Genomic DNA, 6,000 nt, shown 5'->3' with positions numbered 1-6,000 from the left:
AATTAAATTTTTGACAATAATAATTATAATTCTGAAATATCAAAAAAAATTTAATAAATAAACTTATATAATCAGAATTGTTAAGATATTTTATAATATGAAGTTTAGGAGGATCAACATCTTTAGATTTTTATTTTTTTTGGCATTTTAATTATTTTTCAAAGACTGGTGGGGAGAAGAAGAAGAATTAGATGAAGGGAAAGAAGAGAGAATGGTTGCTGGGTGGGATGGAGATGAAACTCATTTCGAAGGATAGGTATACATGTAGTAAAAGGATATGTTGGGATTAAGGGCACCGTTATAGAGAGCAACATCCATGCGATACGTGGCGGAGGAGAGATAATTTGAATCGTTCATTTTGTCCCATGAAATTGGACTGTCTGATTAGTCTGGGAAAATTCACACTGTCTGATTAGTAGTTCTCTGATATTACACGTCAATAAAATATCTATATTTTTTATATCGGTATTCTACACCAATCTCTTCTCCATATAAAAATTAAAAAACAAAGAAAAAACAAATATATATGAAATAAATGGTGACAACACTGTAGCATGTAAAGTACCGCATACAGTTAAGGGCACTTAAATCGATGTTGGATGTTTTATGTTTGGTTGGAAAAATGGTGAAACAAAACAATAAGCATGCAATTACACAAATTATTTTCAACTTCATAAATGTCTTTCTATATTGCTATGATACTACGATACATTTCAAGACCAAGATCTTCATTATTACTTTTTGTTAGGACCCACTGAATCATTTATCATATTTAAGGATCTTAAGACTATTTAGGGTTGTGTTTTATCCATTCAAAATTTTTTAAAAATTTTATTAAGAAAAAGTTTAGTCAACCAATATTCTTTTTCAACTAATATTTTAACAAATCAGTTAATTTAATAACAAAACGTTAAATAAAAAAAAAATATTTAACAAAAAAATTTAAAATTATTAAAAAAATCTAAAATTTAACAAAAAACATTAAAATTATAAAAAAATCTTAAATCCTCCAAAAAAATTCAAAATCTAACAAAACAAAACATCCAAAATTATAGAAAAAAATAACATTTTAAACTTCTAAAATTTAAATATACAAAATTCAGATGTATTTGTTTTCATTTATTTTTTTATTATATATTTCAAAAAAAGACATCTGAAATTAAGGTATAACAAATATCCAAAATGATGTCTTCATTTTTAAGAATTTGTTTTCATTTATTTTTAATTGTACATTATCAAAAAAATATATGAAACCTCTAAAATTTAAATATTCAAAATCTAATTATAAGAAACATTCGAAATGATACCTTCTTTTTTAATAGTTTGGTTTTATTTATTTTTTAATGTAACATTCCCAAAAAAATACATTTGAACTTTTAAAATTTAAACATTTGAAATCTAAGTATAAAAAACATCCAAAAGTGATACGTTTTTTACCATAATTAAAAGATTTTTTATTGTGTTAAGATTTTGAAACTTTTTTTATTAGGTTTTGGAAATTTTTTACAATGATTTTGAATTTTTTATTATTTTTCAAATGTTTTTTTTTTTAAATTTTAGATATTATTTTTATCATGAGATTAGATATTGTTTTAATTTAGTTTTAGATGTTTCTTTTTATTAGATTTTGAATATTTTTTTAGATTTTAGATTTTTGTTTGTTTGTTTCCAATCCAACTAATAGTTAATTGTTGAGCTGACACCTTAATTGGCTACGTAACATTATTATTTTATTAAATGGTGTTCGATTTGTACATTGAGATTAATTTTGTTATCATCTTTGATATCAAACTCTTTTTTTAAAGCTTTTTTAACTCACAAAACTCAAATTATTGACAAAAAAATTGTATTTATTTTTTAGATTTTAAATCAAAATTTTCACTTTTTATAAAATTTCACTTTATTTTGTATTTTATACTCCAATTTTGATCAATTGTAAATTATATATAGTTCGCTTTTATTTTAAGTACAGTTGATTTTGATATCCAGTTAATGTTTGTGACATGTTTATTTCAGTTTTGGGTTATAATTAAAAGACTGATTAAGACAAAATGTATCACATACAAAAAGCTATGATGATCAGATTAGAACAAACATAAAAGTAATTGAAAAGAAGAAGTTGAGCTCTGCAACTTTTTTTGTTTATGACATTGTTTCTTTCTCAAGGATTTTAAGCGACATTTTATGACAAAAATTAGTGCTATGACAAGTAATTGAAAAAAGGATTTCTTGAATGGCATAACACCTCGTTGGTTTGAGACAAGCTCGTAAAAATTAGTTTGAAAGACTTAATCCTTTCTTGTTGAAAAATGATTTTCAAAGAGACACTATCGATAATATTCTATTTATTAAGAACTCTAATGGTCATTTTATTCTTGTTCAAGTATATGTTGATGATATAATCTTTGGTTCTGCTAATGAATCATTATATGCAGATTTTGGAAAGCTAATAACTAGTGAATTTGATATGAATATGATGGGAAAACTTATATTCTTCCTTCGACATCAAATCAAGCGAACTCCAAATGGTATTTTTGTGCACCAAGGGAAGTATGCCAAAGAGTTAATGAAGAAATTTCACTACAAGAAAAATACTGAATACCATCAGATTTAGCGTCGATCTTTAACGACGCGTTTACCGATGGATTTGATAATAAATCATCGCGTAAAAAAGTTACCGTCGAATTTAATTTTTCGACGGTAAATTCACTGGTAATAATTGAAGGAAAAAAATTGGCATGAACATTACCGTCGGATTTACTGACGGATAACCCTATTAGTGCAACGTTATATTTTGGTCACTCGCAAGCGTTACCATTAGATTTGTCCGCCGGTAAATTCGATGGTAATCTTGCTCTAAATTCGAACCGCGAACCCTCTTCCTCCTCATTTTTGAATTACACTCTCTCTAACCTACTGCTCTCTCTCTCTCTCTCTCTCTCTCTCTCTCCCTCCCCCAAACCACCTCCAGCAGCCTCTTCTTCCAGCGTCGGCCACCACCAACAGCATCCAAAGATAACATGGACTCGGCTAGTGCTCCTTGCGTTGCATTGATCGCTCTGTCGCTGCCGTCGCTGCTTCCTGTGTCGCCAGAGTTGCCTCCTTCCTCCCTCTAGGTAGGTTGTCCTCCTCCCTCTCCCTATTATTTTTTTGCAATTTATTTAAAAGAAAACCCTAATGCAACCTGTCGGTTGGTCATCACCGCCACCACTGTGCCATTCATACTACCACTACGGCAGAAAAGTCCTCCGCACCACCATTGTCTCCAGGTAACTCATTCACTAGTTAGTTTAGAGTAGTTAAACCCTAATTTAGCTTTGCTTCGACATCCTCTCTCTCTCTCTCTCTCTCTCTCTCTCTCTCTCTCTCTCTCTCTCTCTCTCTCTCTCTCTCTCTCTCTCTCTCTCTCTCTCTCAAATGATTTTCGTGTTTGCATCGAAAATCAAATTATCTGTCTGTAATGTTATAAATTATCAGTCTATAATATTTTTAATTGGATTAGCCAGAACTCATCCTTGGTTATTGTAAAGCATAGGATGAATACTTCTTCGATGGCCATAGCAGCTAAAACAATAAGTAATAACTGATACTGTCTGTCATTTGTTTGATATTTTATTTTTACTTTTTAACATATTTACAATTTTTGTTTGAGAGAAGTTAGATGGATTTCCATGGACTTGGGCTGAATTTTTTATATCTTGTACGTGTTAGGATTTTTTATTTAGTATAGAATTTAGCAGAACTGTTCATAGTTGGTAAGTTTTTTTAACATGTTATTTTCTTTTCATTGTTCAGCATTTGTGTTGTTTAAAGCATTTATACAAATTTTAAATTATAAACATCATTTTTGTAGTTACTAATTTATGATTTTATATTGTACTGGTATTTAACTATTCATCATTCAAGTATAGTCTTTTTTCTTTGTTATCTTATATGTTCTTCTTCATTTTAAGGTTGTTAAGGTGGAGTCAGTGAAAGAGAAATTATTGAAAAATAATCAACAAACTTATTGGGTCCTGATTTTGTCAAGGTTATATTGCACTCCACCCTTTTTTTATTATTTTTATTTTTTGAGTTACTTTATAATTTTTTCGAGGAAATATTAAAATGCCTTTCTTTTGTGTTACAAACTGCAACTTAGAAAAATAAGAAGTAGAAAGAAACAACACTTTTTAAATATTCAGTGTTCATATGTGGATAAACGATTCTACAATACTTTTCTAAGGAACAATACTTGTTATTAAGACTTGATATGTCATTTATCTTTGTATGTTAGATTTGTTTCATTTAGAATTTGATATGTAAGATTTATGTTTGTATTGGGACTTATTTCTTGTTATTAAATTTGTTATTTAAAATTATTCTTTGAAATTGGATCGGATTTTTAAAAAAATAAAATTTAAGTTTACCGGCAGATTTACTGTGGGTTAAATCCGCTAATAGTTATTAATTTAGTTATTAGTAAATAATATATTACCAGGGGATTAATCTAACGGTAAAAATTACCGATAAAAATTTTTTGATGGTAATTAGTAGTGGACGAGAAATCTACTATTAAACAATTACTAGTGAGGTTTATACCGTCGGATTTATTTCGATGCTAAATCCGATGGTAAATAGATTACCGACAGATTTTTTTGGTAAATCCAACGGTATCCGACAAATTTTTTGTAGTGTTTGGGTTTAAGAGTGCGAAACCTATGGGAACCCCAATGCACCCAAATTCAAACTTGGACAAGGATAAAAAAGAAAAAGATGTGGATGAAATAAGATATAGAGAAATGATTGGTTCTCTTATGTATCTTACTTTCTCTTAGAATATATGTTTATAGTACTATTTTTTTCATACATGAGTAATTATTATTTTTCTTCTTTATTCTTAAACTTTGATATGTGAACTTATTTGTGAACTTTTAACAAAATAATATGGACAAATTATTATAAAAAATAATAAAATTTTGAATTTGTTAGTTTAAAAATTTTAAAATTTAAACATTTAAAATTAAATATTGAGTTTTTAAACAAATTTAAAAAAAATAAAATTTAAGATTACTGTCAAATTTACCGGGAGATAAATCCAACGGTAACAAACTCCAGAATTTTACCAATTAAAAGTTAATATCCGCCGGTAATTAGCGGCGGTCGAAAAAATCCGTTGGTAAACAATTAGCGGCTAGGTTTATACCGTCGGATTTATTCCGATGGTAAACATATTACCGGCGGATTTTTTCGTAAATCCGACGATAAATCCAACGGTATCCAACGGTATCCAACAAATTTCTTGTAGTGAGACCGGACATTGTGCAAAGTGTTAGAGTTTGTTCTAGATTCCATTCACAACCAAATGAGTCTCATCTTTTAGCTATGAAAGGATCATTAGATATGTTCATAGTACATTGTAACACCCTAACTATCAAAATGTCACGCTTCCGGCTGCGCCACTCTGATAGCTCGGGTATTACGACGACCCTTGTAATACTTAAATACTAAAATATGAGCATGTTTAAAACTTTAACCGAATCTTTAATAAACATACATTCATACTTACAATATAAATTACAATACTCACAGGAAGTTCATATATATATATATATATATATATATATATATATATACATACATATTAATTTACAAACATCTCATATCAAAATCCTATCCCTCTTACAAAATTTGCAAAGCTAAAGGCGAGGGAAACATAAATACTAATACAATACAGAAATATCGTCTAACAGAAAAGAATTAAGCTCTTCCGAACTTTGTCATCTGTAACTTGAAAAAGAAAAGACCTGTAGGGGAGTGAGAACATCATCCTCGAAAGGGTTCTCACTATAGGGTTGCAGAATTACTATAATAGGATACGCGAGATAAAATTGTTACAGTGATTAATAACCGCCTTATGTATCTTTTCAAAAACAAAGGTCTACTATAAAAAGTATCTGAAATCTTTTCTGAAAGAGGGAACTGTTCATCTCTTATAAATTCAAAAGTCTTTCAAAAAGT

The sequence above is a fragment of the Arachis ipaensis genome, chromosome B9 (genome assembly GCF_059453495.1).
Source record: "Arachis ipaensis isolate K30076 ecotype BB chromosome B9, ASM5945349v1, whole genome shotgun sequence".
NCBI lineage: Eukaryota > Viridiplantae > Streptophyta > Magnoliopsida > Fabales > Fabaceae > Arachis > Arachis ipaensis.
Note: the sequence above shows the minus strand (reverse complement) of the source record.